The sequence below is a fragment of the Pristiophorus japonicus genome, chromosome 10 (assembly GCF_044704955.1).
Source record: "Pristiophorus japonicus isolate sPriJap1 chromosome 10, sPriJap1.hap1, whole genome shotgun sequence".
Classification (NCBI taxonomy): domain Eukaryota; kingdom Metazoa; phylum Chordata; class Chondrichthyes; family Pristiophoridae; genus Pristiophorus; species Pristiophorus japonicus.
Window position 1 is genome coordinate 186,715,121 of NC_091986.1, and position 26,604 is coordinate 186,741,724.

Below are 26,604 nucleotides of genomic sequence, written 5' to 3' on the forward strand. Positions count from 1 at the left end.
TCATGGCTGACCTTCGACCTCAACTCCACTTTCCCGCCTGATCCCCATATCCCTTGATTCCCCTGGAGTCCAAAAATCTAGCGATCTCAGCCTTGAATAATAGGTTTTACTAACCAGATTAAATATTGTGAGTATTGTCACTGTTATTCGACATAATATATGACAGTGGTATAATATCAGAACGAAAATGTTTAAATGTTCCATATGGTGTTCAAATAATAGAATTGCAAAGGTAATTACGCATATACCATCTGAACTTGATTTCTGCAGTCCCAATAGCAGTAAACATAATACTAAGAAAGAAATTGCAAATAGAATCAATATTAAAAACCTACAGACTTGTAGATATCTTGCTGCAGAAATTCCTTAGATATGAAAATTTTAACCAATAACTCTTTTCTGAACTTTTTTATTAGCGACCAACAAGACTGGGGCATTATCAAAGAACGATGTCAATGGGAATGACTATCTGTGTTTAATATTTCTTTTTTATGTTTGTAATCTGCGTTATTATTTTTTCGCTGACAGTGGGTCAGGCATAAAGGTCATACTGCAAAAAGATCCACCCCAGAGAACTTGCTCAGAGTTAAAGGCCCAGGTTAGGAATTTATCTTACGCAGCTCTCCATGGTAGTGGCTTGAACTTCCAAATTGCAAAAGTAAATAACGATATTACCAAGGGCCTGGTATGACTTGCTCAAGTAGTTGTAATACTGTCCATTCTATTAATGGTAAAAATCATGTGAATGATTATTGGACTTAAGTGAAACATTACGCGTCTCACGGAGAGTCGCATAATTCAAAACAATTGGTTAAAATTGCATTTCGGAGCCTCACTGGTGGTCCTCACGAAGACATTTCTGACCCACTGTGAGGAGAACTCAGCACATATTTTCCATATGAATTTCATGCAGTGATTATTTTTTTCTTTTCTCTATTATCTCAGTACTCTCCTTTCTTTTAACCTTTTCATATAAAATAACCTCACTCCAGGGCCCCACTGCAGCATGCCCTTTGGCTAAACTTGGTTTTCCCCATTGAGGCCCAGTAGATTTTTACTGTTTGTCTCAAGAGGGTATGTGCCGTGCATAAATAATAAATAAATGCAATCATTTACGTAGATTTCAGACCAGAATTTTCATAGTCATTTTCGTTTTGAAGATAGTGTCCCAAATCATCTGTTATAATGACAGGCAAGTAACGTGATAGTCTTAAGCAGTCTGAACACACTCATGTTGAAAAGTTTATTATTACTTGAGCATTTCTATTCAAAAACTGATCTGTTGCTCACATTATGATAAACATATGGTTCATAACCCCCTATCGTGAAATAATGCACAAGAGGACAGATTATGGAGTGTTAGTGATATACTACACAGGCTATGGACAAGTATCGTATGGTGTTCATTGAGCTCCACTTAGAATTATTTAGTTGAATTCCTGCTCTGATATATTGAAAAGTTAAAGAAAAAGCAATTTAAATATAGGAATGCAGGACATTTTGGGAACAGGAAAAGGCCATTTCGCCTAACAAGCTCAATCTTTTGTTGGCTGCTCTCAACCCTGCCTGCCCACTTTCTCCAGAAACATTTATGATCATCCCTTTAACCCATTTACACTAATTCCTTTAATTCCCTTCCCTGGTAATGTGCTCCACATGTTTATTATCCTTTGCATGAATTAGTTATTTTTCAATTCCCTATTAAATCCTGGTTTCCTAATTTTTAAAGCATGTTCCCTGGGTTTTTGAATCATTCATCAGTGTAAATAATTTCTTTGGTTCAGTTTTATCAATCTCCTTCATAATTTTGACAGGTCACTGTTGTGTACATGTAAATAACTGACAAATTGAGCCAGGAGAAAAGTAACTGAAGCCGTGTGCTTTATAGAACAACCCAAAATGGTGTCCCCCAACCAACATGAACCAGAAAGAATACAGCACGTGTGAATAGCTCCCGCAGGGTCCTAATGCCCGTCCAGTGAGATGTAACAAATTACTTGAGTATGAACACAACAGTCACTTGGTTCGGCCTTTGAGGAGTGTGCAAGGAGTGCTTACCACTAAGTAAAATCCAGCTGCATTGCACGTTTCTTGCAATTTAGATTCATGAGTCCCAGTATCATCTTTGTGGCCCTGCACCACAATCATTCTAAATCTATTAATTGTTTGGCAAGCGGTATTTCAGATCAAAAAGGTAAATGCAGATGAAGGAGTCCATTTGGCCTATTTACCTCACCCTTCCATAGAAATCTATAGCTCCCCCCCACCCCTCCCCCCATCACAGTATCCAACTGGCTCTTGTATAAGTCCAGAGCTCCACTACTCTACGCAGAAGATTATTCTTGGTATTAATCATCTCTTGTCTGAAGAAGTGCACCCTGACTTCAGTTCTGAACTTGTTTTTAATAGTTTGTATCTCTCCTTATCCTACAATTACGAGTTTTAGTGCCCTGATTAATATTTTCTATTCTACTTAGTATCTTGTATACCCCTATAATATCTCCTCTTGTTCCCCTCTTTCAAAGCTGAAAAGTTTGAGTTTTTCTATTGTCACTTCTCTAACAATAGAGTCATGCTATTCTGAGGCTCTGCCAGTACATCTCACCAGACTGATTCACTCCCAGATTTAGTACCCACCGCCAATGTTCCCTCTTATTTTTATTTTTGGGTGCACGGCCCCTTTAAAGGATTGTGCAGTCGATTCACAGTTTTACGGCCAGCATTGAAAAAAGCCTGAATTCTGAACTGTGCGGGACCTGCAGAGTGCTTATCGGAACATTGCTCACTGCTCCCTTTCTTAGTCAATACTTGACCTAGGATACCAACTTCCTTAAGCTTGTGTTGTTGAAACTCATTGGGGATTTTCTGCAAGTCCAGGCACGCTTTATTATTGAGCTTTCCAATGTCCATCTCCTAAAAATCATTATTTCCTTAAATACTGAAGTGATACTGAAATAAATAAGAAAGGGCAACAGCTCTCCATTCTGAAATTGATTTGGCTGCATTTAGTGGGCCAGTTCAATGTTGTGCTCGTTATTGATGTAAGACTAATGGGTTTGTTGTTACCCAAGTTTATTTGTTGCCTTTTTGAAAATAGGCACCATGTTGACTTATTTCTAAATCAAGGGAATTGTCCCTATATTCATAAACTTCCTCACTATGATGCTCAGCACTGCGTAGATTTAATTCTAATTCTGTCCCTGGGAGTTATTTTGATTTTAAGCCATTTGACTCCGCCCCCCCCCCCTCCCTCCTCTAGGACCTCCATGCAACTTTTCTCAGTCATTAAATTTGATTGTGGAACATCGTATCATGGATGCACTAGTAAAAGTGACCTTAACGTGGTCTTTAAAACCACAACCAAACCCTAGGGAAACCTAAAGGGTTAATACTGGAATTCCGGGAGGTTGACCAATGAGTCAGAGAGAAGATGAACAAAGGACTCTTGAAACTGGGAGCTGTTTCCAATTAGTGGCTGGTTGCAGGTGAACTCAGGCTTGTCAAGGCTACCTGAATGATTGGGTCACGCTGTCTGGGTAATTATGGAATACTTAGGAGCGACTGAAGTGCGGCCATTTTTAATCCGGTCTTTTGTTTTGTTATTATAATTGAAAACTGAGTAAGGAAAGGACGTTTGTAGTGTCAAACGACTAGCCTGGCCTTTATCAGCTAATTATAATCTGACCATTGCAGCCTTTAATATGTGTTTGTCCAAATTGAATGAGCCCGTAAAATGAGTCCACAAACCATAATAAAATGGGTGGAAAAGGGTGTCTTACTTTGTGAAGTCCAGTCTAAAAAATATTTGGGGACAGTATTGCAGGGCACCAGTGAGTGTGATCCTAGTGAAGTCCTGCCCTCTCGTTCGACATGTTTTTAAAGCCCTTACTGTTTTCTTTTTCTTACCTTCTAACCTTTTTATAAATTTCCTTTTAGCTCCATTTTCACCTTCCCACTACACGTTCTACATTCCTTGTGATTTTCTTTCATATTGTTAGTCTCTGGGCTGGATTTTCCGGTCTTCTGCACTCCGCTTTTCGCCCCGGAGCGGTGGCAATGGCGGCGCTGAGGTCTTCTGCGCCCCATAGCGATCCTCGTGTCTGGTTTCGCGGCGGCACAATGCAGCACCGCCCGGAAGAGCTGCACCCGGTGTGCAACGCCCCTGGTTGCGACACCGGCGCGAGTTTGAACTCCTGCCCGACCGGTCCGCCCGGAAGTGTGCCTTGCACCGACCGTCTGGGAAATCAGGGCGTTCCAACCATCCCGTCGGCGAAGAGGTGAGTAATGGACTCTTAAGATAAGTGTGATTGCTTTTTCTTTTAATTTTTTTAGTGATTTGTGTTGTGGTGGTGTGGGCAATGTTTTGGGAATGTTTTTGTGGGGTTCCTTTAGGTTCCGCCCCCCGCCCCCCCCTCCCTACCAGATGACTCTCGGAGCGCTCCCGACCCAGCTCTTTAGCTCCGGAGTTTCCCATCCTAGCCCCAAGAGAGGTGAACAATAACTCCCTTAGCTTTGCATCCCCTGACGCAGGGCCCAGATGCCCAAACTTAACTTAAAGCACAAACTACTCCCGGCCGCTAACATTCCCGGCTCACCGCCATTATCACCCCCAAAACATAAAAGCCTAAAATCCAGCCCCTTATGTTATCATTTGTCTCCCATCTAAGTTTCAGTTTAATATCAATCTCTCTATTTGTCTACGCAATTCTACTCTTTGATGAATCCTCCTTTCACTTTGTAGCAATGTGTTTTATTTTGCACTCTAACCACTGCTGATCTGTTTGCTCATTTTTGTGCCCAGTTAATTTGGAACAAGTATCATATGTCACTAAATTTGTCCTTTTCCGAGTCCAGTAGCCTTATCGCTGACCCTTCATTATGCTTGTCCGCTCTTCTAATTGACACTGGGTTGCCACAGTATCATCAACTCAAATTAAAAATAAACTAACAAAATTGTCCCCTTTTTAAAGCGGCACAAACAATAACACCCAAACGAAAATGTATCAAGAATTCTGTCAACTGAGCCTACTCTGCAATCCAGTCCCTGCGGTGCCCATTAGACCTATTCTATTCTTACATTGAACCTAACTATGGTGTGATGGCGAGCTCCCAATTGTTTTCCTGCTCCCATCAATGACTTGCCCCACCATATTTCACTGAATTAAATCAAGCAATAATTCATTACAGTTAGACTAGAAACATACTGATCTGGGAAGCAGTCCTGACTGCATACTAAAAAGTGTATTCCACTTTGACCACATGCATATTCTTTATGTCAATCTATCATGGGATAATTAAAATCACCCAATTGTTCTTGTATATCGCACTGAACTGTCTGGAGATCTCCCCATTTATCTCATTGCCACTGTTTGGTGGGCTCTAATGCACACCAAGTATTGTACCATTTCCCTTCCTACTTCTTAACTCTATCCATATGAATTCTGTCTTAATGCATCTCCTAGGACGTCCTTCCATTCTACTGCTGTGATAGGATCCTTCACTAACACTACCAAGCTAACCCCTTTTCCCTCCTGAACATGTTATAACCAGGAATATTAAGTTCCCAGTCCTGTCAAAACTTAAGCCACATCGCCATTATTGTTACTATATCATAGCTATTAATGCTTCGAACTCTTCCATTTTTTTAATGATTTATGCTTTCACATAGATATCACTTATTCCCAGTTTCATTTATTGGAGCATTGACTCTTACTTTTTTCCTGGTTTTCTTGGTTTTTTTTGGTATTCCTTCCCCCTTCTGCAACTGTGCTTTTTATGTCTTACCACTTCAAAGCTTCTTTCTTTCCTTTTCTTCTCCTTCAATAATATTTTCTATATATTTCAGCTCAGTGCACAATGTAACATAAACAAAAAATGCTGGAAATACTCAGCAACGAAAGGTCATCAACTTGAAACGTTAACTCTGTTTCTCTCTCCATAGACCTGCCGAGTATTTCCAACATTTTCTGTTTTTATTTCAGATTTCCAGCATCCGCAGTATTTTGCTTTCGTGTAAGTACGCAATGTACATGGGGAAGTACCATGGGGAAGTACCATGGGGACAGTAGTGAAATTAACAACAACAACCACAACTTTGGCTTATACTGTATAGGCAATAAGCTCCTTTAACATAAATGTTCCAGAGTGTCTCATAGAGTCAAAAAGTGACAGAAGAGTCAGAAGAATGTTAGAGAGGCAGGAATGCTGAGGGTTTTAGGGAAAGTGTTCCAGAGTGGGACGTTGAGATGGATGGAAGCTTGCCTCAAAAGTGGATTGGGGAGCAGGGTGATGCAAAGGACACCAGAGTCAGGAGATCAGAGAGCACAACTAGGAACATAGGACTATCAGAGGTTGTGGAGGTAGAGATGATTGCGGCCGTGTAAAGACTTGTAGATGAAGATAAGTATTTTGAAATACTTATTCAGGATGGGGAGTCGATGAAGGTTGTTGAGGGCAGGAGTAATGGGGAACTGACCTTACGACAGGATCGGCTGTAGGTAGGGAAGTCTTTGACAAGTTGCAATTTGTGAAGGACACAACCCAGGACCTTCAAGCAAGAAAAGCATTGGAGTAATTGAGTTTGGAGGTGACAGAGGCATGAGTAAGGGTTGAAAAGGTGACATGAGGTGGAGATTAAAAAAAAATTTTCTTAGTAGTGGCTAGAATGTGAGATTTGAAGCTCTGTTCAGAGTCAATACTGAGGTTGTGCACAGAGAATAGGGATAAATGAGTCTTTTCAGTTTGGCAGGCTGTAACTAGTGGGGTGCCACAAGGATCAACGCTGGGGCCTCACCTATTTACAATCTATATTAATGACCTTGATGATTGCCCCATGTTGGATTTGCACCGCATAATTCGAATTAGTAGGTCGAGTTGCGCCGCGCTTGATACACTGGAGCCGGTGTGGATTTGCTCTCTTTTGCAGAAAAAATGGCGGGGGCTGTAACCGTGCGTTCTTGCGGTGCTCCGGGGTGCTTGTTTCCCGCACCACTCAGTGCTGCACTACTCTCTTAAAGGGGAGGGCTCCTGCGATCTGAGCAGCACCTTCAGTGGGCCTACTGGGCCACCAGGGAGGATGTCGGCCAAGAGGGGGTGTGGCCCACTTGGTCAAGAGGGGGTGTAGCCCACTCGGCCAAGAGAGGGTGTGGCCCACTTGGCCAAGAAGGGGTGCGGGGCTGCCTATTGGCGGCCCGCCTAAACCAGCGGCCACCATTGTCGAGCCGACTGAAAAGTCGGCCAACAAAAAAAAGATGACTGCCGCTGCAGCGGCACCTCACCTTTAGGGGCGGCTGGGGCACCACAGCCATTGCAGCTTTTCGCACCAAGAGGTTGTCGGTAGCATCACCCCACGCAGACCTCGCTCCCGCGGGGCAATTTCCCCGAGGGGCGCAAAGGGGTCGGCGCACCCTTATCGGCTGGTGCCGGTGCTAACGGGCCCTGAGCAAAGGGGCAAGTTTGGCTGCAAAGAGTCTGCAAAGGGTTATAGATAGACTAAATGAGTGGGCAGTAAGGTGGCAGATGGGAGGCTATTCACTTTGGTAGGAAGAATAGAAAATTAGAATATTTTTTAAATGATGAGAAACTTTTAAATGTTGGTGTTCAGAGAAATGTGGGTGTCCTCGTGCAAGAAATACAGCAATCAATAAGGAAGGCAAATGGCATGTTGGCCCTTATTGCAAGGGGGTTGGAGTATAAGAGTAAGGAAGTGTTGCTACAATTGTACAGGGCCGTGATGAGACCACAAGTGGAGTACTGTGCACAGTTTTGGTCTCCTTATTGAAGGAAGGATATACTTGCCTTGGAGGCAGTGCAACGAAGGTTCACTAGATTGATTCCTGGAATGAGAGGGCTGACTTATGATGAAAGATTGTGTACATTGAGCCTATACTCTCTGGTGTTTAGAAGAATGAGAGGTGGTCTCACTGAAACAGAAGATTCTGAAGGGGATTGACAGGGTAGATCCTGAGAGGTTGTTTCCCCTGGCTGGAAAGTCTAGAATTAGGGGGCATAGTCTCGGGATAAGGAGGTCATTTAAGACAGAGGTGAGGAGAAATTTCTTCACTTAGAGGGTTGTGAATCTTTGGAATTCACCGCCCCAGAGGGGTGTAGTGCTGAGTCTCTGAATATATTCAAGGCTGAGATAGATGAATTTTTGGACTCTAGGGGAATCAAGGGTAATGGAGATTGGGTGGGAAAGTGGAGTTGAGGACAACGATCAGCCATGATCTTATTGAATGGCTGAGCAGGCTCGAGGGCTGTATGGCCTACTCCTGCTCCTAATTCTTATGTTCTTATGTTATGTATCGTTGGGCTCAATCTAAATGAATAGCCAGGGAAAGGGATGGAGTCCCTATTGCCATCTATTTCCACCTCCATAACATCATCCACCTCTGCCCCTGCATCAGTTCATCTGCTGCTAAAATTCTCATCCATGCCTTTGTTACCTCTAGACTTGACTATACTCCTTGCTGGCCTCCCGCGTTCTACCCTCGCTAAACCTGAGGTCATCCAAAACTCTGCTGCCTATGTCCTAACTCACACCAAGTTCCGTTCATCCATCATCATCATCATCATAGCCAGTCCCTCAGAATCGAGGAAGACTTGCTTCCACTCTTAAAATGAGTTCTTAGGTGGCTGAACAGTCCAATATGAGAACCACAGACTCTGTCACAGGTGGGACAGATAGTCGTTGAGGGAAGGGGTGGGTGGGACTGGTTTGCCGCACGCTCTTTCCGCTGCCTGCGCTTGATTTCTGCATGCTCTCGGCGATGAGACTCGAGGTGCTCAGCGCCCTCCTGGATGCACTTCCTCCACTTAGGCCGGTCTTTTGCCAGGGTCTCCCAGGTGTCAGTGGGGATGTTTCACTTTATTAGGGCGGCTTTGAGGGTGTCCTTGAAACGTTTCCTCTGCCCACCTTTGGCTGTTTGCCGTAAAGGAGTTCCAAGTAGAGCGCTTGCTTTGGGAGTCTAGTGTCAGGCATGCGAACAATGTGGCCTGTCCAGCGGAGCTGATCAAGTGTGGTTAGTGCTTCAATGTTGGGGATGTTAGCCTGGCCGTTCAACCATCACGTCTGTTCTCGCTGACCTATATTGGCTTCCGATTAAGCAATGCCTCAATTTGAAAGTTCTCATTCTTGTTTTCAACTCTCTCCACAGCCTCACCCCTCCCTATCTCTATAATCTCCTTGAGCCCCACAACCCTCCAAGATACCTTTGCTCCTCTAATTCTGGCCTCTTGAGCTTCCCCGATTTTAATCACTTCACCATTGGTAGCCATGCCTTCAGCTGCCAAGGCCCTAAGCTCTGAAATTCCCTCCCCTCTCTGCCTCTCTACCTCTCTTTCCTCCTTTAAGACCCTCCTTCAAACCTACCTCTTGGATCAAGCTTTTGGTCATCTGCCTTAATATCTCCTTATGTGGCTCAGTGTCAAATTTTGTTTCATAATGCTCCTGTGAAGTACCTTGATACGTTTTACTACGTCTAAGTGGATAGAAAGCGCCTATTTCCCTTAGTAGAGGGGTGAACAACCAGGGAGCATAAATTGAAAGTAATTGGTAGAAGGATTAGAGGGGATTTGAGGGGAAATGTCTTCATGCAGAGGGTTGTGGGGGTCTGGAACTCATTGCATGAAAGGGTGGTAGAGGCAGAAACCCTCACCACATTTAAAAAGTACTTGGATGTGCATTTGAAATGCCCTAACATGCAGGAAAGTGGGGTAAGGCTGGATAGCCTCTAGTTGGCTGGCACAGACACAATGGGCCGAAATGGCCTCCTTCCGTAAACTTCTATGATTCTATGATTAAGGCTGTCATGTATGTACTTTTGGGATCACTAGCCACTAGATGGCGTCACTGTTGGGGGTCATTGGGCTGCACGCACGTGTGTGTAGCCCAAGTATAAAAAGCCAGCCATTTTGTATATTAGTCTCTTTGGGCCTTAATAAAGCAGAGCCAAGGTTATACCTCTTGGAGTTAAACAGTACTCAGTCCTACATTTATTGCATACACAACATTTGGCTACGAGGCAACAAGAACCTTTGCATGCAAAAATGAGCACAATTGGATTGTTGGAGCGATTTGTGGAAGAAGATTGGGCAGACTTTGTGAGTCATTTGAGCCAGTTCTTTGTGGCCAACAAAATGGAGGAGGTCGGTGACGCAGATCGGCGCCGGGCGGTGTTCCTCACGGTTTGCGGTCCAAAGATTTATGGTCTGATAAAGAATCTACTCCTGCCTGTGAGTACAACAGAGAAGACGTATGAAGAATTGTATACACTGGTACAGGACCATCTTAAGCCAGCCGAAGGCATCATAATCTCGAGATACAGATTTTTGACGCACATTCGCTCAGAGGGCCAGAATGCAGCAGAATTCGTTGCTGACCTGAGACATCTAGCGGGACCGTGTAAGTTCGGGGCTGTGTTGGCAGACATGCTGCGGGACTTCTTTGTAATCAGCATCAGCCAGAAGGTGATCATGCGTAAACTACTGGCGGGGGAGACATTGGACTTGAACAGGGCCATCACGATCGCTCAGTCATGCATGATGACGGATAGAAGTCTAAAGCAGATATCAGTGAAAAATCAAAACTCGGCAAGTACTGTAAATATGATTGATTCGACGTTCGGCAGAGCAGCACATGGCAGGGCCTACCCGACTGTGTACGTGAAACCTGTGGCTGTCCAAAGTCCACCAGCGGGAATGCATCCGATTTCTCAGTGTTGGCGTTGTGGGGGAAATCACCGGCACCAGCAGTGCCGATTTAAGCAATATAGTTGCAAAGGCTGTCTGAGAGTGGGGCATCTCCAGCGCAAGTGTCCGCAGCTGAGCAAGCGAGCTGCGACACACCACGTGGGGGATGATGGTCAGACTAGTGCGGATCTGGATATGCAATCCGAGATACCAGAGGAGGAAGTGTATGGACTGTACTCATTCCTAACTAAGAGCAAATCAATAATGATCAACGTGAAATTTAATGGGGTGCCGGTATCGATGAAACTGGACATGGGGGTGAGTCAATCGATAATGAGCCAGAGGGCATTCGACAAGTTGTGGGATGCTAAGGCTGTGACACCCAGGCTGAATCCAGTCAATGCCAAGTTGCGCACGTACACTAAAGAACTCATAACGGTGATTGGCATTGCCACAATTAAAGTGTCGTATGACAGTGTGGTTCATGAGTTACCGCTATGGATTGTTCCAGGCAATGGCCCAACGCAGTTCGGCAGGAACTGACTTGAAAAAATTCAGATACGATTGGAACGACATCAAGGCGTTGTGGTCGAAGAAAGATATGTGTACCCAAGTACTGAGCAAGTTCCCCTCGCTGCTCGAACCAGGCATCGGCAACTTCACGGGAGCCAAGATGCAGATCCACGTGGACTCTGATGCAAGACCCGTTAATCATAAAGCTCAGGCAGTTCCGTATATGATGAGGGAGAAGGTCGAAATGCCACAACCGGCGGACCTATTGTTAATTATGGATGCTTTTGAGAGTGAAGGAACCCCTGTCACGGCTCAACAAGTTAAGACCTGGACCAGCCAGGACCCGATTTTATCGATGGTGAAGAATTACATCCTCAAAGGTGATTGGTCTGCCATACCCAAGCAAATGTACGAGGAGACCAAACCTTACATTCGTCGCAAAGACGAACTTGTCTATTCAGTCGGATTGTATACTGTGGGGCAATCGTGTTGTTATGCCCAAGAAAGGGAGACATAAATTTGTACGTGAGCTACATAGCACGCATCCCGGCATTGTAATGATGAAAGTCATCACCAGGTCTCATGCATGGTGGCCGGGAATTGACTCTGAGCTGGAATCATATGTGCATCAGTGCAACATTTGCATGCAGCTCAGCAAAGCATCAATGGAATCGCCGCTGAGTCTGTGGTCGTGGCCGTCCAAACCATAGTCCAGGATCCACATAGACTTTGCAGGTCCCTTCCGGGGGAAGATGTTTTTAGTTGTGGTGGATGCATATTCGAAGTGGATAGAGTGTATAATCATGTCATCCAGCACGTCTGCAGCTACCATTGAGAATCTCAGTGTCATGTTCGCGACACATGGTCTGCCTGACATCGTTGTTAGCGACAACAGATCATGCTTCACCAGTCAGGAGTTTCAAGAGTTCATGAAACTCAATCGTATCAAACATGTGAGGTCAGCACTGTTCAAACCTGCATCCAATGGGCAAGCAGAACGTACTGTCCAAATCATAAAGCAGAGTATGAAGCGAGTAACCCAAGGATCACTGCAGACCCGCCTGTCATGCATACTGCTTAGTTACAGGACAAGACCACACTCGCTTAACGGAGTCTCGCCTGCTGAACTAATAATGAAGAGCAGTGTTAAGACCAAGCTATCTCTTGTACACCCTGACTTGAATAATCATGTTGAATATAGAAGACAAAGTCAGCAAGGGTATCACGATCGCGCAGCTGTGTCACGCGATATTTCTGTAAATGATCCTGTATATGTTCTGTATTATATACAGGGTCCCAAGTGGATCGGTGGTACTGCCATGGCCAAGGAGGGCAACAGAGTATTTATTGTAAAGCTCAAGAATGGGCAAACATGCAGGAAACTTATGATTCAGACAAAGCTGCAGCACACAGACGAACCGGAACAGTCGGAGGAAGGGACAATCAACGACCAATCAACCCACCCCCAGTCATCAGAGGACTCAGTGGTCATCAGTGAATCGGGACTTTCAATCACTGACATGTTCAATGAAAATGGACTTTCAATCCCTGACATGGCCATTGCCAATCCCACCAGGTCAGCCACCCAGCCACCAGTCACAACAGACTCTGAACACTCACCCAAGGCTGGAGTTGAACTGAGACGGTCAACCCGGGAGCGTAAACCACCGGACCGTCTCAATTTGTAAAAGACTGTGTTAATATCTCAGAGGTGGGTATTGTCATGTATGTACTTTTGAGATCACTAGCCACTAGATGGCGTCACTAGATGGAGGCCATTGGGCTGCACGCACGTGTGTGTGCTCAGTCCTATAGTTATTGCATACACAACAAAGGCACTATATAAATACAAGTTGTTGGAGTCGAGGGGGTAGGGTGCAGATTGTTTTAGCAGGAGCCAAACAGGATTGCTTTGATCTTGCTAACATTGAGTTAAAAATTATCAAATGCTTTTAAAAATTCATAAGCTACATCCAATGCATTTCTTTTAGCTATCCTTTATTTATTTCTTCAACAAATTCTAAAAGGTTCGCCATGCGTGGCCTACCTTTTAGAAATCCTTGCTGACTGGATCTGAGGAACACATTTTTCTCCAAGAAAAAAGTTCTCAGCTTCGTATACACAGATCTGCCTGATCTTAGACAACCCTCAATGCTGTCCTGTAATGCACTTGAGGGTGGGGAAATTGTGTTGTGAACTCACATTCAGTGGGATCGAGTGAATTATGTCAGGTTCAGAAATGAAACTCTTTTAGAGTCTACCTGCAAAACATAAACATTAAACTGTGCCACCCGACCTGGGTGACACACCAGACATTTACAAGGCCCTTTTTTCCTTTTTTTGGTTTTTTTTTTGTGTTTTTCTTTTTTTTTTGTTTTTTTTTTGGGCACTAAAATCACAATTTTTCCGGTGCCCCCTATAAAAGGGAAGGGGACACTAAAAACACCGGCAATTAAAACAAATTAAACTTTAAAACGTAAAATCAAATTAAAATTTGGTTGCCGGGCGTGATGATGCACTCCAGTCCCTCCGGTGCCCACCTCTCGCGGAAGGCCGCGAGCGTACCGATGGACACCGCGTGCTCCATCTCCAAGGACACCCTGGACCGGATGTAAGAGCGGAAGAGAGGCAGGCAGTCAGGTTGAACGACCCCCTCGACCGCCCGCTGCCTGGACCGGCTGATGGCACCCTTGGCCGTGCCCAGGAGCAGTTCTACGAGGAGGCCTTCGGACCTACCCGCTCCCCTCCGCACAGGGTGCCCAAAGATCAGGAGAGTGGGACTGAAGTGCAGCCAGAATTTCAGGAGCAGCCCCTTCAAATAATAAAACAGGGGCTGCAACCTTGTGCATTCCATAAAAACATGGAACACGGACTCTTCCAGACCGCAGAAATTGCAGGCGGCCTGGGAGTCCGTGAACCGGCTTAAAAATTTGTTGCACGGCACTGCTCCGTGCACCACCCTCCAGGCCAAGTCCCCGATGAATAGTGGGAGGACCCCTGCGTAGAGTGCCCTCCATCGGGGACCCCCGCCTCCTCCGGACGGCAAGATGGTACGCCATGGCGTGTCCGGACGGCTGGCGAGGATGGCAAAGTTGAGGGTGTGCAGGAGCAGCCCGTACAGGAAACCCCTCCGCGCGGAACTGAAAGGCACGGAGGGGATTTCCCCGAGGCGGCTCAAGTTGTGAGGCGCCGGCCCCCGAGGGAGGAGGTTCAGAAATGAACAGCTATCCCAATTGACTCACCTGCTGTCCTTATGTGTGGTGTTACTAATCAAAGGAACCCAATACCATAATTCACTATAAGTGGTTGTTACTTAAACTTTCACAGATAAGTACCTCTAAATTGCCAGATTGACACACTGCTCAGGAGCTTGAATCCAGCAGCACACTGCAATCTGTAGGTACCAGCTTAACGATTCTGTGTGTACAGATTACTCTTATATTGAATACCTGCCATGGCCAAACTGCTTCATTTATAACCATTTGTGTTTATTATTTCTTTAGTGCAATCAGGCTATAGCAATCTTGCCTCCCTGTGATGTATAAGAATCATGTCCCTCATTGTATGCCAGTGATTGCTAGCGGCCTTACAGGCATTTCTTCTGTTCTTCTTTAAAGGAGACATTAAACCGAAATCTAGTCTGCCCTCTCAGCTGGCACTACTTCAAAGAAGAGTAGGGGAGTTATTCCCAGTGTCCTGGCCAATATTTATCCTTTAACCAACATTACAAATAGCAGATTGCCTGGTCATTATCTCATTGCTGTTTGTGGGATCTCGCTGTGCGCAAAAGCGTTTCCTGCATTACAACAGGGACGACACTTCAAAGGTACTTCATTAGCTGTAAAGCGCTTTGGGATGTCTTGAGGTCTTGAAAGGCGCTATATAAATGCAAGTTTGTTCTTTTTTTTTGTCAAATCAGTCATAGCGTAATTGGTTAACTGTAGATTAATGAAGCTTTTATAATCAGCATAACACTGTTGCCACATTAGCATAGGGTGACTGAAGAGCTTTGATCCCTGAACAAGAAGGAACTCCAAGGAATGCGTAATTTCATGGAAGCCTCCTGCCCAAAAGCATCATTTAAATCATTGGATTTTTGTTTCTTGCATACAGTGTGAAAGACTGTGACACTCAAAAATATGGCAACCTTGCGCCCGGTTTTTCTGCGACATTTCACCGTTTTTGGCGAAAAGTGGTGAACCGGGAAATTCGGAAAAGTTTTGTGCCGGCGGTTTTTAAGTACCACTGGAGAGCGGACCGCCGCCGTGCAAGACTCGAAATATCACTTTCGCCAAAAATTTGGCTCACAGCGCACCCGTAGATAGGAGAAAAATAAACACTGGGGAAAAACCTGCGTTGCAGCCCTTGGAACAGCGGTAGGTAGGAAGACCTGCAAAAAAGGTAAGTTAAAGTTTATATAGAAGCCGAAATTGATGGCCTTACTGCCACTGCTGCCGACTGCCACCCACTGCCGCCAATATTCCTCTGGTCGAACTGCCCAGTGCCACTTTCGTCGTGGCCTGGAACGGGCAGGAGGGGAGAGTTGCCGGGAAGCGCCCGCCGAAGTCATCAGATGGCCGATGCGTGTAAGCAGCCTGCCGAGATGCCATAGTCATGCAGATGGGAGTCGGTGGGAGTCGACGGCAGTGGACCGCTGAGTGCAAGCAGCTCTGTCCTCAATGGTAAGTGTGAAGATGCTGTAAAAAAGATTAGTGAAGTTTAGTTAAATTATTTCTTTACAGGTACTTACCTGGATGGGGTCCTCCGAAGGTCATCAGATGTTTTTTTTTGTGTTTGATGCTTTTTATTTTTAGTTCTTCGCCCCTCCCTGGGCCCGACTCCATCCTCGGTGGCACTTGGGCAACAAACGCCTCTGCAGCCGCCCAAATTGGCGATGTACGTCCCCAGATTTGCTGCCCGCTGACCTGTGAGGGACCTGGGTGATGAAAATCCCGCCCAAAGAACCGTCAGGGACCTCGGTGGCCAACAGCGGTCCTTTGGGCGGCACTTGGGTGTTTTGAGGCCTTCATCAATTTCGGCCCCTTTATTTTTAAATTTTTTTTAAGGAATTTAAATCAGTAAGGACACTTTTGAAAGTCTCATTATTGTTTATTACCAGTGATTGAAACACCTAACTCCAGGAGGAAATAATTAACTGAGGCCTAAATTACAGAGTACATTGGCTCAATGTCTCCGACCGAGGCAGGAGAGAGATGGACGATGTCCAAGACGGGCTGCGACCTCACTCCTGGCTCCATGTCAGCTCCCACCACGACTTTCCCTAAATTGGGCTTGTTAAACCCACCCTTCAGGGTTCCCGGCCAATTAAAAGGAAGCGGGTCTGATGAAGTCAGTTGATGACATGTCATCAGCCGATTTCCATAAAGGGACCATGCCAACATACATTTTGACAGTTGTTCTGTCAGTGTTCTACAGCATTGAGGTGCTGCAAACAACTGACAAGCGCTGCACAAAGGTGTACGGCTGCACCCAGGTGCTCCCAGGACACCAATGCAGCCTGGTTGCACATTGTACAGGAGGCCACAAGCAGGGATGTCATCTGGAGTAGTTGGCTGCAGTGGCGCAAACCTTTCAATGATCTCAATAGATCACAAAACAGTACTGCAAAGCTTATCTCATCCTGCTGTGCCACTCATCACATCCCCATCACTCTGCCTTCACTACCCTACTCCTGCACATCCTTACTCACACCAATTGACCTTGCACCTCCAACCATCCCTCTCTCTCTGTCTACATTACCACATCTGCATCTCACTAGCCACACCTCACACTCACCCTCATCCTTGTCCAATCATACCAACGAACAACACATAAAGATAGGCTCTTGGGTGTTATTGCCAATGCTGATAAGTTTCTGATTACACGTTGTCAAACATTGAAATCTTTATTTTCAACACTTTTTCCTGTTGGACAGATCTGTGTGCACCTTTGCAAGCGGCTTAATGAGTTGCAGTGAATGGTGAGACATGGTACCTCTCACCCCACCCCCCTCCACACCTCCCCCCCCCCCACCCCTCCACCAATGGTGATGAATGTGAAAGGAATGACTTGGGCATTCTGGGATGCTTTAAGTGGGGTGGTGCCAACCTGGCGCATTATGTGGCAGCCAGGGTCAGCGTCAAATAAAGGAAATGTGGCCATGGTGAGGCCATCCCGGGCAGCAATGTGGTTGGGTGCTGATGCACTGTTTCCTGTGAAGCATCAAGTGATTGCAGAGGAGGTTGGTATTGTTGTTGATGTTGTTAGTGTGCCTGGTGATGCTGGCATGCCTGGTGATGTTAGTATTAGGGCTGATGGTTGTGGGATTCTGAGGACCAAGGTGAGATTTTTTTCAAAGGCACCGATGCTGATGGAATATCTGGCAGCTGAAGTTGAGATGACAGAAGCGATCTGTTAATGGTGAGATAGGTTGCTCCAAGCAGATGACACTGGATAGAGAGTTCACTGCAAACACTTCAAACCTCCATTAAGCTGAAAAGTGTATTCCAAATCCTACTCCAGCTCCTAAAATTGGAAATTGAACAGCTGTGAAATGGTAGCTTTTATACCACTTCTGCAACTGTCAACTAGTCAAACCAATCCAGAGTTGTTGAGACAAAAGCAAAATACTGTGGATGCTGGAATCTGAAATAAAAACAGGGAATGCTGGAAATCTCAGTGGGTCAGACAGCATCTGTGGAGAGAAAACCAGAGTTAACGTTTCGGGTGGACAAACCTTCGTCAGAACCCGAGTTGTTGAGAACCCAAAACTCCGAGTTGTTGAGAACCCGACACACTTACCTGACGTGTTCTCCGAGGGACGGGAACCTGGTAAAAAAACTTGGCAAAATTGTTCGGACCTGGAAAAAAGCTGCTTAAATAGTTTTAAGCAGCTTCTTATCTATCTCAATTGCCTGACACGCCACTTAGTGCCGGGTCTGCAATCTGCAGGTAGAGAAATTCACAAGGCGGTGGGTTCAGAGCAGACTTTCGCCCCACTGTCAATCATGATCATTTTGACTTCCAAACTCAAACTTACAGGGCTGGTAAGATTCCGGCCTATGTTTCCAAATATGGTCGCAGCACAAAAAGGCCTTTGATAATCATTTGAATTGTAATGCATGATTAAATGCCGAACCCAGAAGCTGCAGTGACAAGGCAGATGGGATGGATGTGGATGGGAACCTGGGCCTAGTCTCCCCACCAGCATTTATAGAGACATGGTAGTCAGGGCTGTCCCAGTAAGGGTAGGGTGAAGGGAAATGTTGGTCAGAAAGGAGGCAGTGGTATCCCTCAATGCCCCATTTTCCCAACCATATCCACCACTATCCTGCTCGATTTTCTGGGGGATAGCGGAGGAAAACCAAATGCTCCATGTCATAAACACCCTCTGCATAAAAACATTTTTTTTTGTCAATTATCATAAATTTATGCCCTCTAATTACTAACTCATTGACCAGAGGAAATAATTTTTTCTTATTTACCATATCAAAACATTTCATAATTTTGAACATCTCTATCGTATCTTGTCTTAACCTTCTCCGCTCCAAATAAGCATCCTATTCGTAATATTATCAGGAATGGTAACATTGTGGTTATGTTACTGGACTAGTAATCCATCAGGAATGGTGACACAGTGGTTATGTTACTGGACTAGTAATCCATTGGGAATGGTAACATTGTGGTTATGTTACTGGACTAGTAATCCAGATGCCTAGACTAATGATCCGGAGTCAAGGGTTATGGGTAGTGGGCAGGAAAGTGGAATTGAGGCCAAGATCAGATCAGCCATGAGGGCCGAAATTCCCTCTTACCAAAAAAGCCTCTTATCGTCAGAAAGCGGCGGCCACGCAGCAGAGTCGAGTGGCCAGCGACTTCAGGTCCAATAGTCGCCGACAACAATATTCAGCTTGGGGATTTTTCTGGTGGTCCCCTGCTGACGACTGGTCCATTCACTGCAACGGAGCTCAATATTAGGCATTGCGTATAATGACTGGCCGATCTGATACCGCCCGATTTCCACTACCGCCCGAATCAAGTTTCTAGGCCATACTGATCCAGAATAAATCCTGTATTAAATTTTTGATGTGTAAAGTCAACATCCTAAAGATTATTTTACCTGTTTCTCTCTGTAGTAGAGCTAAGATTTTATCAGCAGAAAAAAATTAAGATTGAAATTAACTAAGATTTTTGTGGTGTCCGTTGTGGCTCAGTGTGTAAAACACTTGCCTCTGAGTTGGGAGGTTGTGGTTCAAGTCCCACTCCAGGGACGTGAGCACAAAGATCTAGGCTAACACTCCAATGCAGTGCTTAGGGAGTGCTGCACTGTTAGAGGTGCCATCTTTCGGATAAAACGTGAAACCGAGGCCCCGTCTGCTCTCTCAGGTGGACATAAAAGATCCCATGGCACTATTTTAAAGAAGAGCAGGGGAATTATCCCTGGTGTCCTGGCCAATATTTATCTCTTAATCAAAATAACAAAAACAGATTATCTGGTCATTATCACATTGCTGTTTGTGGGAGCTTGCGATGCACAAATTGGCTGCCAACTTTCCCTCAGTGACTACACTCCACAAGTACTTCATTGGCTGTAAAATGCTTTGAGACATCTGGTGGTCGTGAAAGATGCTATATAAATGCAAGTCTTTCTTTCTTTCAGAAGTTTGCAGCTGCAGGAAATTTATAAATCTTTTACACAACACCAAAGTCAAGATTTGGATTTGGGGTAGGTGAATTTAAAGTGTATCATTTGTATTTCACTCATGATCGGAAAACAAACTACTCCCTTGTCTCAACTAAAATGTTCACCTAATCGACCACATCAACAATCCCCTTGGAGATAGACCTCCAGCACCAAAAAAGACAAAATCAGACTGATATTCTAAAGTGTAATTTAGTTCTTCAATCATGTGCTGAAAACTTTCAAGAGAAACACTACGGTTGGCTGGCTGCTGAGAAAATTGGAAGGTGAAGGAGTATAGTTTGTGTGGATGTCTGCATGAATATAAGCTCCACCTGTCTTGGACTGAAGGAAATGTAGTTGAAATTACTATATGAAACATTCTTTACCTCTGGATGCTTTCCCAAGCATAACTCTATCCTACTTAAGGGAATATGGTAATTTGGATTTAATCTCGCATTTATTGGGAACCTGCCCCAAAATTCATGCATTGATCATTTTAATATTTGAAGAATTCACCATAGGTTCCGATCCAAGCCACTGTGTAAATGGCAAGTCATTTAAATTCAGTTCATTAAATAAATCTGGAATAAAAAGCTAGTGTCAGTAATGGTGACCATGTAACAACCAGATTGTCGTAAAAACCCATCTGGTTCACTAATGTTCTATAGGGAAGGAAATCTGCCGTCCTTACCTGGTCTGGCCTATATGAGACTCCAGAGCCACAGCAATGTGGTTGACTCTTAATTGCCCTCTGAAATGGCCTAACAAGCCACTCAGTTGTACCAAGCTGCTATGACAAAGTCACTGTGGGAGTACCTTCATCACACGGACTGCAGCGATTCTGGGAGGCAGCTCACCACCATTTTCTCAGGGGCAATTAGGGATGGGCAATAAATGCAGGCCTTGCCAGCGATGCCCACATACCGTGAATGATCAAAAAAAAAATCTAATTCAATTTGACCAAAATTTGCATAACTCTCTAAGTCTTCTCCATTTTGTAGCCTGCTGCTTCTTCACAATTTGATAGAATCAAAGAAAGAAAGAACTTGCATTAATATGGTACCTTCCCAAAGTGATGTAGAGCCAATTAACTACTTTTGAAGTATATTCACTGTTGTTGTGTAGACAAATGCAGCAACTAATTTGCACATAACAATGTCCCACAAACAGCAATGAGATAATGAGCAATTAATTTCTATTTTTTTTGTGTTGGTTGAAGGATAACTGTTGGCCAGAACACCAGGAGAACTCCCCTGCTCTACTTCAAATAGTGGCATGTCATGTTTTACATATGGATCAATGGCAGATACATTGATTTGAGGTACAGATCAGCCTATGATGTCATTCCAACTCTGATGCGATTTTCAAGCACTAAAATAGAAGTTCCACCCAGCACTGAACCCATTGAATAAAATCTTGTGGGATTACTTTCCAAAGGGTCATCAGTGGCTCATCTACAAGCCCACAAATGTTTACTATTGCATTTTTTTGAATTTCCACAGGATTTGCCTTGGAGATTGCTTTTTTCTACACTCACTCTGCTTCCACACCCTCAATAAGCACACAGCTCAGTTCTATCAGACATTGCACATATTGTGGACTGCTGCCAAATAAAAGCATCGTGACTGCTTCCTGAATAATAAGCATTAACGTATGGGCATATGGAAATTATGAGCAGGAAAGACCATCTGGTCCATCAAGCCTATCCACACAGTCATGCTGCGTGAAGCATCATGATTAAACACCCCTTACCCAACAGTGATCTCCCAGGAGAGGCAAAGAACAGATAAAAACTCAAGGCCAATTAGGGCAAAAGAAAACTTGAAAATTCCTCTCCCATTCACTTAGTCCAGGAGATCACATTGGCCATGCTTATATTGCCTGATAATTCACCTAATTTTTAAAAGGTATGATCTGCACCCCTGCCAGGAATTGGTCCAGCTCTCTTTTTAAGAACTCATTGCATTAGCCAACAACTTGTTACGAAGGTCTATTATTCTCTGGGAAAAGAAGAACTGCCTAAGACCTTACCGAGCTCTACCTTGCATAAGAACATAAGAAATAGGAGCAGGAGAAGACCATACGGCCCCACGAGCCTGCTCCGCCACTCAATACAATCATGACTGATCCGATCATGGACTCAGGTCCACTTCCCTGCCCACTCTCCATAACGCCTTATTCCCCTATTTTTCAAGAAACTGTCTATTTCTGTCTTAAAGTTATTCAATGTCCCAGCTTCCACAGCTCTCTGAAACAACAAATTCCACAGATCCACAACCCTCTGAGAGAAGAAATTTCTCCTCATCTCAGTTTTAAATGGGCGGCCTCTTATTCTAAGATTATGCCCTCTAGTTCTAGTCTCCCTTATCAGAAACATCGTCTCTGCATCCACCTTGTCAAGCCCCCTCATAATCTTATACATTTCGATAAGATCACCTTTCATTCTTCTGAATTCCACTGAATTCCTACTCAACTTTTCCTCATAAGTCAACCCTCTCATCTCCGGAATCAACCATGTGAACCTTCTCTGAACTGCCTCCAAAGCGAGTATATCCTTTCGTAAATATGGAAACCAAAACTGCGTGCGGTATTCCAGGTGTGGCCTCACCAATATCCTGTATAACTGTAGCAAGACTTCCCTGCTTTTATACTCCATCCCTTTTGCAATAAAGGCCAAGATTCCATTGGCCTTCCTGATCTCTTGCTGTACCTGCATACTAACCTTTTGTGTTTCGTGCACAAGTACCCTCAGGTCCCGCTGTACTGCAGCACTTTGCAGTCTTTCTCCATTTAAATAATAACTTGCTCTTTGATTTTTTTACTGTCTAAGTGCATGACTTCACACTTTCCAACATTATACTCCATCTGCCAATTTTTTGCCCACTCACTTAGCTTAAGTTCTAGTCTTAATCTAGCCTTCCTCAATCTACTAAATTGAAATATTCTGTCAATCAGAATATAATCTAGTCCTTTAACTATATTATATACCTCGCTCAAATCCTAAATCTACGCATTTATAAAGTCAATAGACCCAACTTTTTAAGTCTGAGTAATTAAGTTTTTCTAAGATGGGAAACATTCTTGTGCCCTCCCCCGCCAAACCTTTTTCATAGCCTTTATATCACTCACAATATGAGGGGACCAAAACTGGACACAATAATCTAAGTGCAGCCTAGCCAAGATCTTGTACAAGGACCAAATAGTGTACTTTGTTTCTCATCCAATTTCAGTTCTGTTCCATGTAAAATGTAAGTTCACTCGGTGTTGCTCTTGTCCAAATGCATAACACTGCACCTATCCATGTTAAATTCCATTTGCCAGAGTTTGGCTTGTTCCTGCAGCATATGTACATAAGAACATAAGACGTAGGAGCAGAAGGCCATACAGCCCTTCAAGCCTGTTCCGCCATCAATAAGATCATGGCTGATCTTCAATCTCAACTCCTCCACTTTCCCGCTCGGTCCCCGTATCCCTTGAATCCCCTAAAGTCCAACAATCTATCTATCTCAGCCTTGAATATACTCACAGAGTCTCAGCATCCACAGCCCTTTGTGGTAAAGAATTCCAAAGATTCACAACCCTCTGAGTCTGCCCTCCTTACTTCAGTTTTAAATGGCTGACTCCTTATTCTGAGACTATGCCCCCTAGTTCTAGACTCTCCAGCCAGGGGAAACATCCTTTCAAAATCTACCCTGTCAATCCCCCTCAGAATCTTATATGTTAGAAACATAGAAAATAGGTGCAGGAGTAGGCCATTTGGCCCTTCGAGCCTGCACCACCATTCAATAAGATCATGGCTGATCATTCCCTCAGTACCCCTTTCCTGCTTTCTCTCCATACCCCTTGATCCCCTTAACCATAAGGGCCATATCTGACTCCCTCTTGAATATATCCAATGAACTGGCATCAACAACTCTCTGCGGCAGGGAATTCCACAGGTTAACAACTCTTTGAGTGAAGAAGTTTCTCCTAATCTCAGTCCTAAATGGCCTACCCCTTATCCTAAGACTACGTCCCCTGATTCTGGACTTCCCCAACATCGGGAACATTCTTCCCGCATCTAACCTGTCCAGTCCTGTCAGAATCTTATACATATCTATGAGATCCCCTCTCACCCTTGTAAACTCCAATGAATAAAGGCCCAGTTGATCTAGTCTCTCCTCATATGACAGTCCAGCCATCCCTGGAATTAGTCTGGTGAACCTTCGCTGCACTCCCTCAATAGCAAGAACGTCCTTCCTCAGATTAGGAGACCAAAACTGAACACAATATGCCTTGGGTTTCTCTGCCCTCCACTTTTACTATTGCTTCTGCCTCCATTTTATTTCCCTCTGTCTCCCTGCATAGGTTCCCATCCCCCTGCCATGTTAGTTTAACTCTTCCCCAACAGCACGAGCAAACACTCCCGCTAGGACATTGGTTCCGGTCCTGCCCAGGTGCAGACCCAGGTACTGGTCCCACCTCCCCCAGAACCGGTTCCAATGTCCCAGGAATTTGAATCCCTCCCTTTTGCACCACTCTTCAAGCCACGTATTCCTCTGAGCTATCCTGCGATTCTTACTCTGACAAGCACGTGGCACTAACAATCCTGAGATTACTACTTTTGAGGTCGTACTTTTTAATTTAGCTCCTAGCTCCCTAAATTCGTCTTGTAGGACCTCATCCCATTTTTTACCTATATCGTTGGTACGTTTGTGCACCACGACAACTGGCTGGTCACCCTCCCTTTTCAGAATGTCCTGCACCCGCTCCGAGACATCCTTGGCCCTTGCACCAGGGAGGCAATATACCATCCTGGAGTCTCGGTTACGGCCGCAGAAACGCCTATCTATTCCCCTTACAATTGAAACACTATAGCTCTCCCACTCTTTTTCCTGCCCTTCTGTGCAGCAGAGCCACCCACGGTGCCATGAACCTGGCTGCTGCTGCCCTCCCCTGATTAGTCATCCCCCTCAACAGTACCCAAAGTGGTGTATCTGTTTTGCAAGGCGATGACCGCAGGGGACCCCTGCACATCTTCCTTCCACTGCTCTTCCTGTTGGTCTTCCATTTACTATCTGGCTGTGTACCCTTTACCTGCGGTGAGACCAACTCGCTAAACGTGCTATTCACGTCATTCTCAGCATCGTGCATGCTCCAGAGTGAATCCACCCTCAGCTCCAGTGCCGCAGGAACTGGAGGCGGATACACTTCCCGTGCACGTAGTCATCAGGGACACCGGAAACGTCCCTGACTTCCCACATAGTACAGGAGGAGCATAACACGTGTCCGAGCTCTCCTGCCATGTCTTAACCCTTAGATACACTTAATTGGCAACAACAAGGCTAAATGTTACTTACTGATATAGAAAAAAAGATAAACTACTCACCAATTACCAGCCAATCATTTACCCCCTTGGCTGTGACGTCACCTTTCGATTTCTTTCTACTTCTTTTTGCCTCCCTGCTGCAGCTGCATCAGCTCGCCTTTTGTAGGCCGCCTCGATCTCCCCGCTCCGCCTCTCAGTCGACACTCGAACTCCCGAGCCTCCCGACTCCTGGGCCTTTTGTAGGCCGCCTCGATCTCCCCGCTCCGCCTCTCAGTCGACACTCGAACTCCCGAGCCTCCCGACTCCTGGGCCTTTTGTAGGCCGCCTCGATCTCCCCGCTCCGCCTCTCAGTCGACACTCGAACTCCCGAGCCTCCCGACTCCTGGGCCTTTTGTAGGCCGCCTCGATCTCCCCGCTCCGCCTCTCAGTCGACACTCGAACTCCCGAGCCTCCCGACTCCTGGGCCTTTTGTAGGCCGCCTCGATCTCCCCACTCCGCCTCTCAGTCGACGCTCGAACTCCCGAGCCTCCCGACTCCTGGGCCTTTTGTAGGCCGCCTCGATCTCCCCGCTCCGCCTCTCAGTCGACACTCGAACTCCCGAGCCTCCCGACTCCTGGGCCTTTTGTAGGCCGCCTCGATCTCCCCGCTCTGCCTCTCAGTCGACACTCGAACTCCCGAGCCTCCCGACTCCTGGGCCTTTTGTAGGCCGCCTCGATCTCCCCGCTCCGCCTTTCAGATGACGCTCGAACGATGTTTCAATAAGATCACCTCTTATTCTTCTCCTTTAAGACACTCTTTAAAACCTACCTCTTTGACGAAGCTTTTGGTCATCTGCTGTAATTTCTTCTTATGTGGCTCGGTGTCAAATTTATTTGTTTTGTCTTATAACACTCCTGTGAAGTGCCTTGGGATGTTTTACTACGTTAAAGGCGCTGTATAAATAAAAGTTGTTGTTGTAAATTCTGGCGAGCATAGGCCCAATCTACTCAATCTAAAGCATGTATGTCCTTTCTCAGATAAGGAGACCAAAATTGTACACAGTACTCCAGGTGTCGTCTCACCAAAGCCCTGTACAATTGTAGTAAAGCTTCCTGGAGCCGAGCTTCAGCCTCCCAATAACGCTTGTTACCACCAGAAAGCAGCGACCACGCGGCAGTGTCGAATGGCCGCCACTCGCGACATTCTCCTCGGTGGTTTTTCCGTTGGTCCCCACTTCCGCCCCACTGCTGCCGAACCCTCTTAAGTGCGTCATCAAAGCCCGCACCGCCGATCTCCACCCCGCAGCCAAATTCCCCTAAAAGATCCTACAGACACCGCGTAGTGCCACTGACAGTTTTTTATGTCGGTGGACTGTGTTTGCAATGTGTGCAAAATGTCAGTGCTACCTCCATTAAAGGGGAGAGCGCATTGC